General features: G+C 48.4%; 1 pseudogene; it reads left to right on the top strand.

The window, feature by feature from the left end:
- Positions 1 to 11,315: 11,315 nt before the first annotated feature.
- On the top strand, positions 11,316 to 21,381 carry LOC128069910 (heterogeneous nuclear ribonucleoprotein F-like; annotated as a pseudogene).
- The last annotated feature ends 888 nt before the right edge of the window (positions 21,382 to 22,269 follow it).

Genomic DNA, 22,269 nt, shown 5'->3' with positions numbered 1-22,269 from the left:
GTAGGTATCGTTATTATGCACATGTTGCAGATGAGCAAACTGTGGTTCAAAGAGATGAAGTGACTTGCCCCAAGATCACACATCTGGCTGTAAGTGGAAGTGGTGAGATTTGAATCTAGGCAGTTAGAATCTAGAGCCCATGAATTTAACCGGCGTGCTTTACCTAATCTGCTAGTTGGATACTGATAGAAATGAAACTCCTTTGATGGCAAGGGAAGCTACAATATGGAGGGCCAGGACTTTGAAAGCAGACCAGGTAAAGTAGAAGATCCCAAAAGCAGCAGCAGAACCCCCAGCCAGTTGTTTAGACAGGCAGGTACAGCAAGCATCAGGGTAACCAGGATACAGCAGACACTAGGAAGAAGCCCAGACTGGCAGGTGGTTGGCAGCCAGAATTTCTGGCAGCCAGTGACAGAGGGTATGCTATGGGGCCTGGGCATGATGCCAGATGTCAAAAGGTCTGGCAAGAGCTGGATAAAGCGCTATTCTAGCAAAGACTAAGTGGCCATACAGGGCACCAAGGTAGGACTGAGGAGCTGGAGGCACCTGAATGAGGCTTAACGGATGGGCCCTAGGGAACAGCCCAGTTATTAGAGCTAGGAATCAACTCCATTCATTCATCCTCCCATCTGTTCTTTCAACAACATATCTTGAGCTCTCACTATGTTTTAAGTGCTACGCTAGGCTCTGGGATAAGGCACAGTCTATTGGGGTGTGAGTCAGAACTATAAAACAGATAGCTACAAAACAATGATTAGTTCTATATTAGAAGCATGAACAGACTCTGTGTGGAGGAGGAAGGAGACTAACTTTCCTCGGGAGAGTTTACAAAGAATATTAACTCTAAGATGGGTCTGCAAAAAAGAGGGGAGATTTCCCAGACTCCGGAGCGGTAGGGAGGATTTCAGGCAGAAGGAATATCATGAGCCAAGGAATAAAATCTTGAAAGAGTAGGCTACATTTGGAGAAAAATAAGCAATTCATACTGGATCATGGGGTATATAGCAGGGAGGAGGGGGGATATAAATCTGAAGAAGACTTGAGGCCAGATTATGAAGGCTCTTGTGGCTGCTGCTTGACAATCTTGGACATTTTCCTACAAGTAAAGGAGACCCAGCTGCAGTCTTTATGTTGATAATTGATGGGATTGCACCAGGAAGGTGTTTCAGGAAGACTACGGGAGAAATAGTGTCCAGATGTACTGGAGGCAGGCAGATCACTCAGGAGGTTACTGCAATTGTGAAGGTAAAAAATGATGGGAGCTTGAATTAAGATAGTGACGGCAACTATTAGTTCAGGAAAATATTTCTGAGGGAGAACTGACAAGACGCAGTGACTGATGTGGTGAATGAGCGGGGAAAAGGAGTCAAGGACAATACCAAAGATTTCTTGATTGACAGCTGGATCTATAGTGACATCATTCACATAAAGACTGGAATATAGGGTGAGGAGTGGGCTTTACAAGAGGAGCTACAAACTTCAAACTAGAAAGCTCCTCAGTTTGAGGTATGCTGAGTTGGAGGTGCCTAGTGTTGTGCTGGTAAATGTTTACCAGCTCTGAGTGCTGGAGGAGATCCTTAATTTACTCATTTCGATGATGTAAATACACTCACCATAGCCAATTTCAAGCTACCAGTGTGGACGGAGGAGCCTGGAAGGCTGCAGTCCATGGGATCGCTGAGGGTCGGACATGACTGAGTGACTTCACTTTCACGCACTGGAGAAGGAAATGGCAACCCACTCCAGTGTTCTTGCCTGGAGAACCCCAGGGATGGGGGATCCTGGTGGGCTGCCGTCTATGGGGTTGCACAGAATCGGCTCGGACACGACTGAAGTGACTTAGCCTTAGCCTAGTGTGACATCAACCCACTCACAAAATTCCTGAAAATGTAACACTCAGTTTCAGGGACTCAGAAAGGACTTTGCCAGGTAACCAGGGGTACAGGATTCTGATGGCATTATTTAAATAATTTTGAGACCATACCACTGGATTTAGTTAGGATTTTCAAAACTCCACTGGAAAAGCTAATGGGTTCATTAAACTGCTAACCCCAAATCAAGCAGAATAAGAATGAATTATATGGCACTGAATGAAGGATGATTATGGCTTTTGTTTGGAGTATTGCCGCTGGATTTAAGGAACCCCTCTCTTTTCTCTTAAGTTAGCTATACTAATAACAACTAGTAAATTATACTTTTGTAAACAGAAATGAAACTTTTCTCCCTGATTTCTCCAGAATTTGAAAACTCTTATTGAGTATTATTTCCATGATAATATAATTATTTGCATAAGTTCAATAAGAATCTGTCCTCCTTATAACAGGACATAATTAGAAACATTGCATATATAAGCCAAGATGTTGATTGGAATGTCATATTTGAAAATAAAGTGCTAGAATCAGATAGGACTAGACAGTTTTACAGAACTAAGATTGACTTTATAGAACAATACTTACAAAGTCCTCTTGAAAAAACTGTCCTGGTACCTGGCTTACAGATTTCCCAGATTTACAGGTGAATAAAGAAGGTCACTTCTTGCAAGGAAGGCCCAGGAATCTTGGGCTATTTGTGGGACCTCAAGAAAGGAGGAATTCACCTACATCTATAAGTACTGCAAGTAAAATCTGGTGGCAAGTTCTTGGCTTGGCTTCAAGAAGGCCTTTGAAAGTCTAATGTAGAATTCTTTATAAGTTCCAGGAAAGCAAACTTTAAAAAGTGTATGTGGTCAATTACCATTTTTTGCTGTATTTATGTAAATAATCAGGCCAAATCTAATGAGATGAGATGTAGTTTGTAAACAAGAATCGGAAAAGTTGGGGGTGACTGTAGAGAGAAATTTTGTGTTCCATAGAAAACTATAGTGCACCTCTGTTGGTTATTAGATTGTAGTCCTGTTTGTTGTCTTTGAACCGTTTTTCACCTCTTAGTAAACTACATTTTATTTTCTACTTTGTTGTCTACCTGTAAATTGGACTGAATCCTGTCAGCTTGCACATTTTGTCAGTCCTTACCAGCTTCTTAATTCTTCTAGTTTCCCTCAATATCTGGCATTTCCAATTTACAAACTGGCATTTCCAATTTTTCTCTCACCTTCTTGACTTGGTGCTGCTGAGAACTAAAACATCACTGCCCAGGTCCTTACTGGGATTCAAGGTTGTCTGGTAGCTGACCTTCCCCCATGATCTAAAGAAGCTTTGTAAGCTGAAGCTGGACAACTTAATGTAAACCTCAAAGGGGCATCACCACAGCAGATCATATATGGGCAACCTTTGTGCCTGCCGCTGTGTGGGTCACTCAGGAAGTTCACTGGAACACTTGCATCTTTCATGTTCTGCTCCAGGAAACAACCATGCAGACTTCAAGCTAGAAAACCCATCAGATTGCCAATGGTGTCCTCATTCCACTAGTGTGAGAAAATCTTCAAGCCCAGTGTATAGACATCTTCTTGACTGGCTGCTTTCTGGACTCAGAAACTGGGTTTATAATCTGCTCCAACCACTAACCTTTGTAGTTATTTTATTTCCACATAAATTCCCCTCATTAAATGCCCAATGGCTCATATCATCCAGCAAATATCCTCTACTTCCTAGTCTTAATATATGGTTCAACTGGTATCTAATAAGCAAAACTGAGAAATGGACTTAAATTGTTTAGAGAAAAGAATAATATCTTTTCTTTGGTCTGTCCAGTTCAGTCTTGGCAAAGAATTTTTTGTTGTTGTTGCACTGGGTCTTCCCTGCGGTGTACAAGCTCTTCATCGTGGTATGCAGGCTTCTCTAGTTGCAGCACATGGGCTCTCTAGTTGTGGTTCAGTTCAGTCGCTCAGTCGTGTCCAACTCTTTGCAACCCCATGAACCACAGCACACCAGGCCTCCCTGTCTATCACCAACTCCTGGAGTTTACCCAAACTCATGTTCATTGAGTCGGTGATGCCATCCAACCATCTTATCCTCTGTCATCCCCTTCTCCTCCTGCCCTCAGTCTTTCCCAGCATCAGGGTCTTTTCCAATGAGTCAGCTCTTTGCATCAAGTGGCCGAAGTACTGGAGTTTCAGCTTCAGCATCAGTCTTTCCAATGAATATTCAGGACTGATTTCTTTTAGGATGGACTGGCTGGATCTCCTTGCAGTCCAAGGGACTCTCAAGAGTCTTCTCCAACACCGTAGTTCAAAAGCATCAATTCTATGGTGCTCAGTTTTCTTTATAGTCCAACTCTCACATCCATACATGACTACTGGAAAAACCATAGCCTTGACTAGACGGACCTTTGTTATGATGCATGGGCTTAGTTGCCCCATGGCATGTGAGATCTTAGTTCCCTGACCAAAGATTGAGCCCATGTCCCCTGCACTGGAAGGCAAATTCTAAAGCACTGGACCACCAAGGAAGTCCCTTGGCAAAGAATTCTGCTAAGTCATCCTCCCATCTTTGATATATGATCAAGTTCTTCATCCCACACTTCAGTTGTGTAAGTCCTTGGCCTGCCATTAGTAAGACTGTTAGGTCAGTTTAGCAAGAACCCCTCATCCTTGACGTGTCCTCTTAGTAATTTTCCATCCACTGACCCTTTCACTCTGGTTATTGGCTATAAAATCCCAGTTGAACCCAATCTCTCCTGTGTCTTGTAAAATTCTTATCATTAAGTGAGGGAAAATCTGATAAAACTTCAAGGAGAAATAGATGAATCCACTATTATAATTGGAGACTTCAACACTCCTGTATAAGAAATGGAGAGATCCAGTAGGCAGAAAATAAGGAAGGACATAGTTGAATTCAATAGCATTGTTAATCAACTGGATATAACTGACATACACAGATTACTTTGTCCAACAACAGTAAAATACACATTTTTCTCAAGCTCATATGGAACATTCACATAGACCACATTCTGGGCCATCACAAATTCAAAAGAATAAAGATCGTATGATGTCTGCTCTCAGGCAACAGGGGAATTAAAATAGAAATCAGTAACAGAAACATAACTGGAAAATCCTGAAACACATGGAGATTAAACAACACACTGCTAAATAACACAAAGGTCAAAGAAGAAATCTCAAGACAAATTTTAAGATATTTGGAGCTAAATGAAAATGATTACACAACTTAACAACATGTATGGAATGCAGCAAAAACAGTGCTTAGAGGGAAATTTATAGCATTGAATCCTTATATTCAAAAAGAAGAAAGATCTAAAATCAATAATCTAAATTTCCACATTCAGTTCAGTCAGTTCAGCCGCTCAGTCATGTCCAACTCTTTGTGACCCCATAAATTGCAGCATGCCAGGCCTCCCTGTCCATCATCAACTCCCGGAGTCCACCCAAACTCATATCCATAAAGTCAGTGATGCCATCCAGCCATCTCATCCTCTGTTGTCCCCTTCTCCTCCTGCCCCCAATCCCTCCCAGCATCAGGGTCTTTTCCAATGAGTCAACTCTTCGCATGAGGTGGCCAAAGTATTGGAGTTTCAGCTTTAGCATCAGTCCTTCCAATGAACACCCAGGACTGATCTCCTTCAGAATGGATTGGTTGGATCTCCTTGCAGTCCAAGGGACTCTCAAGAGTCTTTTCCAACACCACAGTTCAAAAGCATCAATTCTTTGGCACTCAGCTTTCTTCACAGTCCAACTCTCACATCCATACATGACCACTGGAAAAACCATAGCCTTGATTAGATGGACCTTTGTTGGCAAAGTAATGTCTCTGCTTTTGAATATGCTGTCTAGGTTGGTCATAACTTTCCTTCCAAGGAGTAAGCGTCTTTTAATTTCATGGCTGCAATCATCATCTGCAGTGATTCTGGAGCCCCCCAAAATAAAGTCTGCCACTGTTTCCACTGTTTCCCCATCTCTTTCCCATGAAGTGATGGGACCAGATGCCATGATCTTCATTTTCTGAATGTTGAGCTCTAAGCCAACTTTTTCACTCTCCTCTTTCACTTTCATCAAGAGGCTTTTTGGTTCCTCTTCACTTTCTGCCATAAGGGTGGTGTCATCTGCATATCTGAGGTTATTGAGATTTCCCCCGGCAATCTTGATTCCAGCTTGTGCTTCTTCCAGCCCAGAGTTTCTCATGATGTACTCTGCATAGAAGTTAAATAAGCAGGGTGACAATATACAGCCTTGACATACTCCTTTCCCGATTTGGAACCAGTCTGTTGTTCCAGGTCCAGTTCTAACTGTTGCTTCCTGACCCGCATAAAGGTTTCTCAAGAGGCAGGTCAGGTGGTCTGGTATTCCCATCTCTTGAAGAATGTTCCACAGTTTATTGTGATCCATACAGTCAAAGGCTTTGGCCATAGTCAATGAAGCAGAAATAGATATTTTTCTGGAACTCGCTTGCTTTTTCAATGATCCAGCAGATGTTGGCAATTTGATCTCTGGTTTCTCTGCCTTTTCTAAAACCAGCTTGAACATCTGGAAGTTCACGGTTCATGTATTGCTGAAGCCTGGCTTGGAGAATTTTGAGCATTACTTTACTAGCATGTGAGATGAGTGCAATTGTGTGGTAGTTTGAGCATTCTTTGGCATTGCCTTTCTTTGGGATTGGAATGAAAACTGACCTTTTTCCAGTCCTGTGGCCACTGCTGAGTTTTCCAAATTTGCTGGCATATTGAGTGCAGCACTTTCACAGCATCATCTTCCAGGATTTGAAATAGCTCAACTGGAATTCCATCACTTCTACTAGCTTTTTTCCACCTTAGGAAACAAGAAAAAAAAGAGCAAATTAAATCCAAAGAGCAGAAATCAGTGAAATTGAAAACAAGAAATCAATATAGAAAATCAACAAAAATAAGCTGAGTTTTTTTAAAAGATCAATAAAATTGATAAGCCTCTAACCAGGCTAACTATAGCTACCTAAGAAAAGAAGGAGAGCACAAATTACTACTATCAGAAATGAAAGAGGGATCATTGTAAACAGATAATAAAGGAATACCACAAACAACTCTATGCCCACAAATATGTCTACTTAAGATGAAATGGACCAATATCTTGAAACACACAAGCAGCCAAAACTCACACAAGGAGAAATAGACAATCTGAATAGGCCAATTTATCAATGAAATTGAGTTAATACCCCCACCAAAACAGAAAACACCAGATCTGGATGAGTTCACTCATGAATTCACCCAAACATTTAAGGAAGAAATTATACCAATTCTCTACAATCTCTTTTAGAGGATAGAAGGAAAAGGATTACTTCCTAACCCATTCTATGAGGCCAGCACTACTTTAATATTAAACCAGAAAAAGACATTGCTAGAAAAGAAAACTACAAACAAATATCTCTCATGAACAAAGATGCAAAAATCTTCAATGAAATATTAGCAAACCAACTTAAGCAATATATAAAAAGAATTATATACCATGACCAGTTAGGATTTATCCCAGGTATGCAAGACTGGTACAACATTCAAAACTCAAATAATGCAGCCAATCACATGAATAAGTTAAAAAATAAAAATTGTACAATCATATCAGTAGATGCAGAAAAAGATTTGATTAAAATCCAACACTGATTCATGATAAAAAAGAAAAAACTTCCAAATAAATTCCTCAGTAAATTCTTAGGAAGAGAGGCAAACTTCCATCACTTGATAATTAATACCAAAATACCTACAACTAACATCATACTTAATGACAAGAAACTTGAAGCTTCTCCACCAAGATTAGGAACAAGATAAGGATGCCCCCTTTCATCACTCCTTTTCAACACTGTACTGGCAGTTCTAGATAATGCAATAAAACAAAAAAAAAGAGAAGAAAAGTTATACAGATTGGGAAGAAAGAAATAAAACTATCTTTGTCTGCAAATGACATAATATGTAGAAAATCCAAAAGAATCAACAACAACAAAACTCCTGGAACCAATAAGCAATTATAGCAAGGTTAATATACAAAAGTCAGTCACGGACTTCCCTTGTGGCTTACTGGATAAGAACCTGCCTGCCAATGCAGGACACAAAGTTTAAATCCCTGGTCTGGGGACATTCCACATGCTGTGGAGCAACTAAACCCATGTGCCACAACTAGTGAAGCCCTTGAGCTGCAACTACTGAAGCCCACGTGCCTAGAGCCTGTGGTCCACAACAAGAGAAGTCACTACAATGAGAAGCCTGTGCACTGCAATGAAGAGTAGCCCATGCTTGCCACAACTAGAGAAAGGTCGTGCAAAGCAATGAAGACCCAGCAGTCAAAAACTAACTAACTAAATTTAAAAAGTCAGTCACTTTCCTAAATACCAGTAATGAGTACATGAAAAACAGAAATTGAAGACACAATATCATTTACATTAGCACCCTCAAAAATCAAATACTTAGATATAAATCTAAAAAAATGTATAAGATATATATAAGGAAAATTGTAAAACTATGAAAAACAAAAGTGAATAAGAACTAAATAAATGGAGGGACTTCCCTGGTGGTCCACTGGCTAAGACTACACGCTCCCAATGCAGGGTGCCTGGGTTCGATCTCTGCTTAGGGAATTAGATCTCACATGCCTCAACTAAGAGTTTGTGTGTACAACTAAAGATCCCCCATGCCACAACTAAAAAGATCCCACATACCACAACAAAGACTGAAGATCCTACGTGTGGCAACTCAGACCTGGTGTAGTCAAGTAAATAACTAGGTAATTTTTTTTTTAAGTTTGTTCTTTAAATAAATAAATAAAGAAATGTTCCATGTTCATGGAGCAGAAGACTCAATACTGTCAAGATGTCAGTTCTTCCCAACTTGCTGTATATATTCAAGGAAATCCCAATCAAAATCCCAGCAAGTTATTTTATGGATATCAGCAAATTGATTCTAAAGTTTACATGAAGAGGCAAAAGACCCAGAATAACCAACACAATACTGAAGGAGAAGAACAAAATTGGAGGACTGACACTATCCAATGTCAAGACTTACTGTAAAGCTACAGCAATCAAGACATTGTGGTTTTGGTGAAAGAAGAGACAAAAAGATCAATGGAACAGAATATAAAGCCCAGAAATTGATCCGCATAAATAAAGCCAACTGATCTTTGACAAAGTAGCAAAGGCAATACAATGGAATAAAGATAGTACTTTCAACAAGGGTTGGAACAACTGGACATCTATATCCAAAAAATGGATATAGGGACTTCCCCAGTGGTCCAGTGGCTAACATTCCACACTTTCATTACAAGTGATGTATGGGTTCCCCTGATTGGGGAACTAAGATCCCTTAAGCCATGCAGTGTAGCTAAAAAATAAAAAAAGAAAATTCTTAGGAAATAACATAGGCAAAAAATCTAGGTGATTTTGGGTATGACACTGACTTTAAAAAAATAATAATTTTATTAATTTATTTTGGCTGTGCTGAGTCTTCATTGCAGTGTGGACTTTTCTCTAGTTGCAAGGAGTGGGGGCTACTCTTCCTTTCAGTGCACAGGCTTCTCATTACGGTGGCTTTGCTTGTTGGGGAGCATGGGCTGTAGGGCGCTCAGGCTTCAGTAGTTGCAGCACGTGGGCTCAGTAGTTTTGGTTCCCAGGCTCTAGATCACAAGCTCAGTAGTTGTGGCACACCAGCTTAGTTGCTCCAAGGCATGTGGGATCCTCCCAGACTAAGGATCAAACCCATGTCTCCTGCATTAGCAGGTGGATTCTTTACCACTGAGCCAGCAGGGAAGCCCAGCAATGACTTTTTATAATACCAAAGGCACAATCCATGAAAGAAAGAACTGACAAGCTTAAGATTAAAATGAAAAACTTCTACTCTGTGAAATAATGTCAAGAGAATGAGAACACAAGCTACAGACTAGGAGAAAATATTTGCCAAAGACACATCTGATAAAGGACTGTTATTCAAAATACGCAAAAAAAAAAAAAAAGAAAAGAAAGAAAACCTCTTAAAACTCAATGGTGAGGCAGCGAACAACCCAATTTAAAAATGGGCTAAAGACCTTAACAAACAGCTCATCAAAGAAGATAACCAAATGGCAAATAAGCATACAAAAATATACTCTACATATATGCCATCAGGGAAATGCAAATTAAAACGAGATACCACTACACACTTGTTAGAATGCCCCAAAGCTGAACACTAACAGTACCAAATGCTGGTGAGGATATGAAACAACAGGAACTCTCATTCATTGCTGGTGAACATGCAAAATGGAAGACACTTTGGAAGACAGTCCGGTGGTTTCTTACAAAACTAAACATACTCTTACCATATGACCCAGCAATTGAACCCCTTGGTATTTATCCAAAAGAGCTGAAAAATTAAGTCTACTCAAAAACCTGCAATAAGATGTTCATTACAGCTTTATTCATAATTGGTGCAACTTGGAAGCAACCAAGATGTCCTTCATTAGGTTATATATTTAAACAATAGAATATTATTCATTGCTAAAAAAGGATGCGTGATCAAACCATACAAAGACATGAAGAACCTTAAATGCATAGGGCTTCCCCGCTGGCTCAGTAGTAAAAAATCTGCCTGCAATGCAGATCCCTGGGTTAGGAAGATCCCCTGGAGGAGGAAATGGCAACCCACCCCAGTATTCTTGCTGGGAAAATCCCATGGACTGAAGGGCCTGGTGGGTTACAGTCCATAGGGTCACAGAGTCGGACACAACTGAGCAACTGAGTACGTATGCACTCACATGCAAGTGAAAGAAGCAATTGGAAAGGGCTGTATACTTATAATTTCAATATAAAACATCCTGGAAAAGACAAAACTTTGGAGACAGTGAAAAAATTAGTGCTTGCCAGGGACTGGGGTTGGTGGAAAGATGAACAGGCAGAGTACAGAGGATCTTAATGGCAGTGAAACTACTCTGTATGATACTATAATGGTGGGTATATGTCATTATGCATTTGCCCAAATACATAGAATATACAACACCAAGAGTGAATCCTAAAGTAAACTATATATGAAGATATATTCATCTACTGACCTTGCACAGATTCCAGGAGGGGAGTATGGGAGTTTTCAAAGAAATGGATGTTCACACTGGGAATAGCTGGAATGAGCTGGAGGGGTGGAGGTGGGAAGGAACCATCAAAACCTGAAATAGAGCTCTAGGAGTCATCAACAAACAGATGGTACTTGAAAGCAAGAGAGTCAGGTAAATCACTCAGCAAGAGTCTTGCAGTAAGAAGACACTAAGGAAAAAAAAAAAAAGAAGACACGGGACTGTGCTGTGTCTTGTTGGAGAAGCAGAACAATTCGTTACCTACCTGGAGTGTCTTTGGCTGTGGGCATCCCCTGCTGTTAAGTTTTTGTTTTCTTTTTAGCCACACAAAACTGCACCCAAGCTTGTTTGACGTCTGTTCTGTCAACTGTCCATGATGTTGGGCCCTGAGAGAGATGAAGGCTTTGTGGTCAAGCTCCGTGGCCTGCCCTGGTCCTGCTCTGTTGAGGATGTGCAAAATTTCCTCTCTGACGGCATGATCCATGATCGGGTCACAAGTGCTCATTTTATCTACAGTACAGAAGGCAGGCAGAGTGGTGAGACTTTTGTTGAACTTCAATCAGAAGATGATGTAAAGATGGCCCTTAAAAAAGACAGGCAAAGCATGGGACATTGGTACATTGAAGTGTTCAAGTCCCACAGAACTGAGATGGATTGGGTGTTGAAGCACAGTGGTCCAAACAGTGGTGACACTTCCAGTGATGGTTTCATCAGACTTCGAGGACTCCCGTTTGGATGCACCAAGGAGGAGATCATTCAGTTCTTCTCAAGGTTGGAAATGATGCCAAACGGGATCACACTGCTTGTGGACCCTGAGGGCAAGACTACAGGGGAAGCCTTTGTGCAGTTTGCTTCAGAGGAGATAGAGAAGGCTCTAGGGAAGCACAAGAAGAGAATCAGTTCAGTTCAGTTCAGTCACTCAGTCGTGTCTGACTCTTTGCCACCCCATGAATCGCAGCACACCAGGCATCCCTGTCCATCACCATCTCCTGGAGTTCACTGAAACTCACGTCCATCAAGTCAGTGATGCCATCCAGCCATCTCATCCTCTGTTGTCCCCTTCTTCTCCTGCCCCTAATCCATCCCAGCATCAGAGTCAACTCCTCGCATGAGGTGGCCAAAGTACTGGAGTTTCAGCTTTAGCATCATTCCTTCCAATGAACACCCAGGACTGATCTCCTTTAGAATGGACTGGTTGGATCTCCTTGCAGTCCAAGGGACTCTCAAGAGTCTTTTCCAACACCACAGTTCAAAAGCATCAATTCTTTGGCACTCAGCTTTCTTCACAGTCCAACTCTCACATCCATACATGACCACTGGAAAAACCATAGCCTTGATTAGATGGACCTTTGTTGGCAAAGTAATGTCTCTGCTTTTGAATATGCTGTCTAGGTTGGTCATAACTTTCCTTCCAAGGAGTAAGCGTCTTTTAATTTCATGGCTGCAATCACCATCTGCAGTGATCTTGGAGCCCCCCCAAAATAAAGTCTGCCACTGTTTCCACTGTTTCCCCATCTCTTTCCCATGAAGTGATGGGACCAGATGCCATGATCTTTGTTTTCTGAATGTTGAGCTTTAAGCCAACTTTTTCACTCTCCTCTTTCACTTTCATCAGGAGGCTTTTGAGTTCCTCTTCACTTTCTGCCATAAGGGTGGTGTCATCTGTATATCTGAGGTTATTGATATTTCTCCCAGCAATCTTGATTCCAGCTTGTGCTTCTTCCAGCCCAGCGTTTCTCATGATGTACTCTGCATAGAAGTTAAATAAGCAGGGTGACAATATACAGCCTTGACGTACTCCTTTTCCTATTTGGAACCAGTCTGTTGTTCCATGTCCAGTTCTGTTGCTTCCTGACCTGCATATAGGTTTCTCAAGAGGCAGGTCAGGTGGTCTGGTATTCCCATCTCTTGAAGAATGTTCCACAGTTTATTGTGATCCACACAGTCAAAGGCTTTGGCATAGTCAATAAAGCAGAAATAGATGTTTTTCTGGAACTCTCTTGCTTTTTCCATGATCCAGCAGATGTTGGCAATTTGATCTCTGGTTCCTCTGCCTTTTCTAAAACCAGCTTGAACATCTGTAAGTTCGCAGTTCGCATACTGCTGAAGCCTGGCTTGGAGAATTTTGAGCATTACTTTACTAGCATGTGAGATGAGTGCAATTGTGCGGTAGTTTGAGCATTCTTTGGCATTGCCTTTCTTTGGGATTGGAATGAAAACTGACCTTTTCCAGTCCTGTGGCCACTGCTGAGTTTTCCGAATTTGCTGGCATATTGAGTGCAGCACTTTCACAGCATCATCTTCCAGGATTTGAAATAGCTCAACTGGAATTCCATCACCTCCACTAGCTTTGTTCGTAGTGATGCTTTCTAAGGCCCACTTGACTTCACATTCCAGGATGTCTGGCTCTGGGTGAGTGATCACACCATCGTGATTATCTTGGTCGTGAAGATCTTTTTTGTACAGTTCTGTGTATTCTTGCCACCTCTTTTTAATATCTTCTGCTTTTGTTAGGTCCGTACCATTTCTGTCCTTTATTGAGCCCATCTTTGCATGAAATGTTCCCATGTCCGAGGTCAGGGGCAGAGGCCGAGAGGAACTACCCCATGGCTGAGGCCAGGGGCGGCACCAGGAAGAGCTATCCCCCCAGCCCGAGGCCAGGGGCGGCGGCCACGAGGAGTTACCCCACGTCCGAGATCAGGGCGGCGGCCGAGAGTGCCAGGCTGCGACGGCGCAGGAGCGGCCGAGAGGAGCTACCCCATGTTGAGGTCAGGGGCGGCTGCCGGAAGGAGCTAACCCCCGTCCGAGGCCAGAGGTGGCGGTCCAGAGGAGCTACCCTACGGCCCAGGTCCGGGGGGGTGGCCAAGAGTGCCAGGCTGCGACGGCGCAGGAGCTACCGAGAGGAGGTACCCAATGCCCGAGGTCAAGGGCAGCGGCCGGGAGGAGCTATCCCCTGCCCGAGGCCAGGGGTGGCGGCCGGGAGGAACTACCCCCCCATCCGAGGCCAGGGGTGGCGGCTGCGAGGAGTTACCCCAGGCCCAAGGTCAGCGGCGACGGCCAGGAGGAGCTACCCCATGTCGAGGTCAGGGGCGGTGGCCAGGAGGAGCTGCCCCCAACCCGAGGCCAGGGGTGGCGGTCCAGAGGAGTTACCCTATGGCCGAGGTCCGGGGGATGGCCAAGAGTGCCAGGCTGCGACGGCGCAGGAGCTGCCGAGAGGAGGTACCCAATGCCCGAGGTCAAGGGCAGCGGCCGGGAGGAGCTATCCCCTGCCCGAGGCCAGGGGTGGCGGCCGAAGGAGTTACCCCAGGCCCAAGGTCAGCGGCGACGGCCGGGAGGAGCTACCCCATGTCGAGGTCGGGGGCGGCGGCCAGGAGGAGCTGCCCCTCACCCGAGACCAGGGGCGGTGGCTGGGAGGAGTTACCCCACATCGAGGTCAGGAGTGGCGGCCGAGAGGAGCTACCCACGTCCGAGGTCAGGGCGGCGGCCGGGAGGAGCTATCCTGGGCTCGAGGCCAAGTGCAGCGGCTGCGAGGAGTTATTCCACGACGAGGCCAGGGGCGGTGGCTGCGAGGAGTTACCCCATGTGGAGGTCAGGAGTGGCGGCCGAGAGGAGCTACCCACGTCCGAGGTCAGGGCAGCAGCCAGGAGGAGCTATCCCCGGCCCGAGTCCAGGGGTTGTGGCCAGGAGAAGCTATCCCCGGCCCGAGGCCAAGGGCGCTGGCTGTGAGGAGTTACCCCACGTCGACATCAGGGCGGCAGCCGGGAGGAGCTATCCTCCGCCCGAGGCCAAGGGCGGCGGCTGGGAGGAGCTATCCCCCGCCCGAGGCCAGGGGCGTCAGCTGGGAGGAGCTATCCCCCACCCGAGGCCAAGGGAGGCTGCTGGGAGGAGCTATCCCCCGCCCGAGGCCAGGGGCGGTGGCTGGGAGGAGCTATCCCCAGCCCGAGGCCAGGGGCGGTGGCTGGGAGGAGCTACCCGCAGCCCGAGGCCAGGGGCGGTGGCTGGGAGGAGCTACCCTACGCCTGAGGCCAAGGGCGGTGGCTGGGAGGAGTTACCCCACCTCGAGGTCAGGGGCAGCGGCCAGGAGGAGCTACCCCCAGCCCGAGGCCAGGGGCGGTGGCTGGGAGGGGCTATCCCCTGCCCGAGGCCACGGGCGGTGGCTGGGAGGAGCTATCCCCGCCCGAGGCCAGGGGCATCAGCTGGGAGGAGCTATCCCCCGCCCGAGGGCACGGGCGGTGGCTGGGAGGAGCTATCCCCCGCCCAAGGCCATGGGCGGTGGCTGGGAGGAGCTACCCCCAGCCCGAGGCCAGGGGCGGTGGCTGGGAGGAGCTACCCCCAGGCCGAGGCCACGGGCGGTGGCTGGGAGGAGCTACCCCCAGCCCGAGGCCAGGGGCGGTGGCTGGGAGGAGCTACCCCCAGCCCGAGGCCAGGGGCGGTGGCTGGGAGGGGCTATCCCCTGCCCGAGGCCACGGGCAGTGGCTGGGAGGAGTTTCCCCACCTCGAGGTCAGGGGCAGTGGCCGGGAGGAGCTATCCCCTGCCTGAGGCCACGGGCCGTGGCTGGGAGGGGCTATCCCCCGCCCGAGGCCACGGGCGGCGGCTGGGAGGAGCTATCCCCCGCCCGAGGCCAGGGGCATCAGCTGGGAGGAGCTATCCCCTGCCCGAGGCCAGGGGCGGTGGCTGGGAGGAGCTACCCCCAGCCCGAGGCCAGGGGCGGTGGCTGGGAGGGGCCATCCCCTGCCCGAGGCCACGGGCAGTGGCTGGGAGGAGTTTCCCCACCTCGAGGTCAGGGGCAGCGGCCGGGAGGAGCTATCCCCTGCCCGAGGCCACGGGCTGTGGCTGGGAGGGGCTATCCCCGCCCGAGGCCACGGGCGGTGGCTGGGAGGAGCTACCCCCAGCCCGAGGCCAGGGGCGGTGGCTGGGAGGAGCTATCCCCTGCCCGAGGCCACGGGCGGTGGCTGGGAGGAGCTACCCCCAGCCCGAGGCCACGGGCGGTGGCTGGGAGGAGCTACCCCCAGCCCGAGGCCACGGGCGGTGGCTGGGAGGAGCTACCCCCAGCCCGAGGCCAGGGGCAGTGGCTGGGAGGAGCTACCCCCAGGCCGAGGCCAGGGGCTTCAGCTGGGAGGAGCTACCCCCAGCCCGAGGCCAGGGGCGGTGGCTGGGAGGAGCTACCCCCAGCCCGAGGCCAGGGGCGGTGGCTGGGAGGGGCTATCCCCTGCCCGAGGCCACGGGCAGTGGCTGGGAGGAGTTTCCCCACCTCGAGGTCAGGGGCAGCGGCCGGGAGGAGCTATCCCCTGCCCGAGGCCACGGGCCGTGGCTGGGAGGGGCTATCCCCCGCCCGAGGCCACGGGCGGTGGCTGGGAGGAGCTACCCCCAGCCCGAGGCCAGGGGCGGTGGCTGGGAGGAGCTACCCCCAGGCCGAGGCCACGGGCGGTGGCTGGGAGGAGCTACCCCCAGCCCGAGGCCAGGGGCGGTGGCTGGGAGGAGCTACCCCCAGCCCGAGGCCAGGGGCGGTGGCTGGGAGGAGCTACCCCCAGCCCGAGGCCACGGGCGGTGGCTGGGAGGAGCTACCCCCAGCCCGAGGCCACGGGCGGTGGCTGGGAGGAGCTACCCCCAGCCCGAGGCCAGGGGCGGTGGCTGGGAGGAGCTACCCCCAGGCCGAGGCCACGGGCGGTGGCTGGGAGGAGCTACCCCCAGGCCGAGGCCAGGGGCGGTGGCTGGGAGGAGCTACCCCCAGCCCGAGGCCAGGGGCGGTGGCTGGGAGGGGCTATCCCCTGCCCGAGGCCACGGGCAGTGGCCGGGAGGAGTTTCCCCACCTCGAGGTCAGGGGCAGCGGCCGGGAGGAGCTATCCCCTGCCCGAGGCCACGGGCCGTGGCTGGGAGGGGCTATCCCCCGCCCGAGGCCACGGGCGGTGGCTGGGAGGAGCTACCCCCAGCCCGAGGCCAGGGGCGGTGGCTGGGAGGAGCTATCCCCTGCCCGAGGCCACGGGCGGTGGCTGGGAGGAGCTACCCCCAGCCCGAGGCCACGGGCGGTGGCTGGGAGGAGCTACCCCCAGCCCGAGGCCACGGGCGGTGGCTGGGAGGAGCTATCCCCTGCCCGAGGCCAGGGGCGGTGGCTGGGAGGAGCTACCCCCAGCCCGAGGCCAGGGGCGGTGGCTGGGAGGAGCTACCCCCAGCCCGAGGCCACGGGCGGTGGCTGGGAGGAGCTATCCCCTGCCCGAGGCCACGGGCGGTGGCTGGGAGGAGCTATCCCCCACCCGAGGCCAAGGGAGGCGGCCGGGAGGAGCTATCCCCCGCCCGAGGCCAGGGATGGCGGCCGGGAGGAGCTATCCCCCGCCCGAGGCCAAGGGCGGCTGCTGGGAGGAGTTACCCCACCTCGAGGTCAAGGCGGCGGGGAGGAGGAGCTACCCTACGCCCAAGGCCAAGGGTGGTGGCTTCGAGGAGCTATCCCCCGCCCGAGGCCAAGGGAGGCTGCTGGGAGGAGCTATCCCCCACCCGAGGCCACGGGCGGTGGCTGGGAGGAGTTACCCCACCTCGAGGTCAGGGGCAGCGGCCAGGAGGAGCTGTCCCCTGCCCGAGGCCACGGGCGGTGGCTGGGAGGGGCTATGCCCCACCTGAGGCCACGGGCCGTGGCTGGGAGGAGCTATCCTATGCCCGAGGCCAAGGGCGGTGGCTGGGAGGAGTTACCCCACCTCGAGGTCAGGGGCAGCGGCCAGGAGGAGCTATCCCCTGCCCGACGCCACGGGCGGTGGCCGGGAGGAGCTATCCCCTGCCCGAGGCCAAAGGCAGCAGCTGGGAGGAGCTACCCCCCGCCAGAGGCCAGGGATGGCGGCCAGGAGGAGCTACCCCCGGCCCGAGGCCAGGGGCGATAGCTGGGAGGAGTTACCCCACGCCCGAGGCCAGGGGCAGCGGCTGCAAGGAGTTACCACACGTCGAGGTCAGGGTCGACACTCGGGAGGAACTACCCACGTCCGAGGTCAGGGGCCGCGGCCGGGAGGAGCTACCCTACGCCCGAGGCCAAGGGCGGCGGCTTCGAGGAGCTACCCCACGTCTGAGGCCAAGGGCCGTGGCCAGGAGGAGCTACCCCACATCCACGGAGTGGTGCCTGCGCAGGCGCAGAAGGGCTGATGAGGAGCTACTCCACGTTCAAGGTCAGGAGGGGCGGCGGTGAGGAGATACCCCTAGTCCAAAGTAAGGAGCAGCGGCTGTGCTTTGCTGGAGCAACCGTGAAGAGATACCCCATGTCCAAGGTAAGAGAAACCCAAGTAAGACAGTAGGTGTTGCAAGAGGGCATCAGAGGGCAGTTCAGTTCAGTCGCTCAGTCGTATCCGACTCTTTGCGACCCCATGAATCGCAGGACGCCAGGCCTCCCTGTCCATCACCAACTCCCGGAGTTCACTCAGACTCACGTCCATCAAGTCAGTGATGCCATCCAGCCATCTCATCCTCTGTCATCCCCTTCTCCTCCTGCCCCCAATCCCTCCCAGCATCAAAGTCTTCCAATGAGTCAACTCTTCACATGAGGTGGCCAAAGTACTGGAGTTTCAGCTTTAGCATCATTCCTTCCAAAGAAATCCCAGGGCTGATCTCCTTCAGAATGGACTGGTTGGGTCTCCTTGCAGTCCAAGGGACTCTCAAGAGTCTTCTCCAACACCACAGTTCAAAAGCATCAATTCTTCGGCGCTCAGCCTTCTTCACAGTCCAACTCTCACATCCATACATGACTACTGGAAAAACCATAGCCTTACGGACCTTAGTCAGCAAAGTAATGTCTCTGCTTTTGAATATGCTATCTAGGTTGGTCATAACTTTTCTTCCAAGGAGTAAGCATCTTTTAATTTCATGGCTGCAGTCACCATCTGCAGTGATTTTGGAGCCCCCCCCCCCAAAAAAAAATAAAGTCTCACACTGTTTCCACTGTTTCCCCATCTATTTGCCATGAAGTGATGGGACCAGATGCCATGATCTTCGTTTTCTAAATGTTGAGCTTTAAGCCAACTTTTTCACTCTCCTCTTTCACTTTCATCAAGAGGCTTTTGAGTTCCTCTTCACTTTCTGCCATAAGGGTGGTGTCATCTGCATGTCTGAGGTTATCGATATTTCTCCCGGCAATCTTGATTCCAGCTTGTGTTTCTTCCAGTCCAGCATTTCTCATGATGTACTCTGCATATAAGTTAAATAAGCAGGGTGACAATATACAGCCTTGACATACTCCTTTTCCTATTTGGAACCAGTCTGTTGTTCCATGTCCAGAGGGCAGACACACTAAAACCATAATCACAGAAAACTAGTCAGTCTAATCACAGGGACCACAGCCTTGTCTAACTCAGTGAAACTAAGCCATGCCGTGTGGGGCCACCCAAGATGGGCGGGTCATGGTGGAGAGGTCTGACAGAATGTGGTCCACTGGAGAAGGGAATGGCAAACCACTTCAATATTCTTGCCTTGAGAACCCCATGAACAGTATGAAAAGGCAAAATGGTAAGATACTGAAAGGAACTCCCCAGGTCAGTAGGTGCCCAGTATGCTACTGGAGATCAGTGGAGAAATAACTCCAGAAAGAATGAAGGGATAGAGCCAAAACAAAAACAACACCCAGCTGTGGATGTGACTGGTGATAGAAGCAAGGTCTGATGCTGTACCTGCAATGTCAGGTCCATGAATCAAGGCAAACTGGAAGTGGTCAAACAGGAGATGGCAAGAGTGAACGTCGACATTCTAGGAATCAGCTAACTAAAATGGACTGAAATGGGTGAATTTAACTCAGATGACCATTATATCTACTACTGCGGGCAGGAATCCCTTAGAAGAAATGGAGTAGCCATCATGGTCAACAAAAGAGCCTGAAATGCAGTACTTGGATGCAATCTCAAAAACGACAGAATGATCTCTGTTCGTTTCCAAGGCAAACCATTCAATATTACGGTAATCCAAGTCTATGCCCCAACCAGTAATGCTGAAGAAGCTGAAGTTGAATGGTTCTATGAAGACCTACAAGACCTTTTAGAACTAACATCCAAAAAAGATGTCCTTTTCATTATAGGGGACTGGAATGCAAAAGTAGGAAGTCAAGAAACACCTGGAGTAACAGGCAAATTTGGCCTTGGAATATGGAATGAAGCAGGGCAAAGGCTAATAGAGTTTTGCCAAGAGAACCCACTGGTCATAGCACACACCCTCTTCCAACAACACAAGAGAAGACTCTATACATGGACATCACCATATGGTCAACACCGAAATCAGACTGATTATATTCTTTGCAGCCAAAGATGGAGAATCTCTATATCGTCAGCAAAAACAAGACCGGAGCTGACTGTGGCTCAGATCATGAACTCCTGATTGCCAAATTCAGACTTAAATTGAAGAAAGTAAGGAAAACCACTAGACCAGGTATGACCTAGATGAAATCCCTTATGATTATACAGTGGAAGTGAGAAATAGATTTAAGGGCCTAGATCTGATAGAGTGCCTGATGAACTATGGACGGAGGTTCGTGACATTGTACAGGAGACAGGGATCAAGACCATCCCCATGGAAAAGAAATGCAAAAAAGCAAAATGGCTGTCTGGGGAGGGCTTACAGATAGCTGTGAAAAGAAGAGAAGCAAAAAGCAAAGGAGAAAAGGATATAAGCATCTGAATGCAGAGTTCCAAAGAATAGCAAGGAGAGATAAGAAAGCCTTCCTCAGCGATCAATGCAAAGAAATAGAGGAAAACAACAGAATGGGAAAGACTAGAGATCTCTTTGAGAAGAGAATAGGGCACAGGTATATTGAGGTGTTCAACAGCAGTCAGGAGGAAGTTAGGTCATACTTGGATCCCCCACTGAAGTTCATGTCAGTGCAGCTGCCAGGCCTCTATACTGGAGGTATACTGGCATCATCAAGCAGGCAAGCCTGGAGAGGATGAGGTCTGGTGCCTACAGTGCAGGCTGTGGGGGTTATGAGGAGTACAGCAGCCTCAGTGATGGCTACGGCTTCACCACTGACCTGTTTGGGAGAGACCTCAGTTACTGTCTCTCTAAGATATACAACCACAAGTATAGAGATGGTGAGTTCACTGTCCAGAGCACCACTGGACACTGCGTCCATATGAGAGGACTGCCACAGAGAATGACATTTACAACTTCTCCCTGCTCAACCCTGTGAGAGTCCACATTGAGATTGGCCCTGATGGAAGAGTGACCGGTGAAGCTGATGTTGAGTTTGCCACTCATGAAGAAGCCGTGGTGGCCATGTCCAAAAATGGGCAAACATGCAACATAGATACATAGAACTTTTCTTGAATTCCACAACAGGGGCCAGCAACGGGTCATATAGCAGCCAGATGATGCAGGGCATGGGAGTGTCAACCCAGTCCACTTACAGTGGTCTTGAGAGCCAGTCTGTGAGTGGCTGTTATGGGCTGGCTATGGTGGCCAGAACAGCATGGGTAGATATGACTAGTTTTGTAGTAGCTTTTGAGTTATGTCAGTCAAATTTTCACAGGCAGCCAACAAGCAGTGAAAAACAGTTATTACTCTAGAGGAAGCTAGGGGACCCATTTTGCACCATGAGTTTGTGAAATCTGGATTTAAAAATTACCTCTTAAGTGTTTTCTCATGCAAACTTTCTTCTAGCATGTGATATTGAATAAACTAAAACTATTTTCAGCTTTTCTTGATTAACATTTTGGTAGTGTACTTCTGGAGTGATGTTGTCTGAGTTAAAGCAGTCTTAAGTACGTTAAATGTGGATCTTTTACACCACATCATCGTGTACACATTGGGGAGGTGTGCTTTTTTGGAAAACTCAAGGTGCTAGATCGTTAATTCAAAGAGGACATTTCTCATGTTTGTTCACTCTAGTTTATTTTCATTTAAAATGTCTTAGGTTAAGTTTAAGCTTTTTAAAAGTTTGTTTTGAAAATTGAGACACATCACAAATACTGTAGGAATTGGTGAGGCCTTGACTTAAAAACTTTCTTTGTACTGTGATTTCCTTTCGGGTGTATTTTGCTAAGTGAAACTTGTTAAATTGTTTTGTTAACTAAACTTCTTTTTCTTAAAAAGACTTTTTCACACACGTACACACACAGACACACAAAAGAAGACACTGAGGCTAGACCTCTGGGGAACATCTACAGAGGAGCCGGAGGAGGACAATGCAGACAAAAATCATGAGCATGATATAATGGAAACCAAAGAAAGAATAATTTTCTAGAAATGAGATTTATTCTTAGCATCACACACTACTGAGAAGTTCCCTCTGAAGTATATCTGCAGCTTTTCTAATATGGAAACCACTTATCAGCATAGTGAAAGCTGATGGTTGGGGCAGAGACCAGAATGCAGA

Source organism: Budorcas taxicolor, chromosome X (assembly GCF_023091745.1).
Source record: "Budorcas taxicolor isolate Tak-1 chromosome X, Takin1.1, whole genome shotgun sequence".
Classification (NCBI taxonomy): Eukaryota; Metazoa; Chordata; class Mammalia; order Artiodactyla; family Bovidae; genus Budorcas; species Budorcas taxicolor.
This window is presented reverse-complemented; position numbering and strand designations above follow the sequence as displayed.